Genomic DNA, 313 nt, shown 5'->3' on the forward strand with positions numbered 1-313 from the left:
GGGAGAAGCCAGGGGCGGGTGGGCGGCGATCTGCCTTGGAGCTCAGCCTTCTGGCGAACGAGAAATCCGCTAACTCCGCGATTTACTGCGGCGTACAGAAAGCAGAGCTTTCGCTGGCGCGCGGTCCGCGGCCTCGTTCCCTTTGTGCGTCGAAGCGGCGGGACCGGCCATCAGGGCCCGCCTTGTGTCGGAACCGCCGCTCCACCCCGACTTAGCAGGGGAGGAAAGTTGGAAGAGATCGGCGCGCCTGGGATGTGTTTGTCATCCTGGGGCCGGCGCTCAAGAGTCTGAGAGAGAGAGAGGGAGAGACCTA

This window comes from Neophocaena asiaeorientalis, unplaced genomic scaffold (genome assembly GCF_003031525.2).
Source record: "Neophocaena asiaeorientalis asiaeorientalis breed wild unplaced genomic scaffold, Neophocaena_asiaeorientalis_V1.1 scaffold438, whole genome shotgun sequence".
In the NCBI taxonomy this organism is placed as follows: domain Eukaryota; kingdom Metazoa; phylum Chordata; class Mammalia; order Artiodactyla; family Phocoenidae; genus Neophocaena; species Neophocaena asiaeorientalis.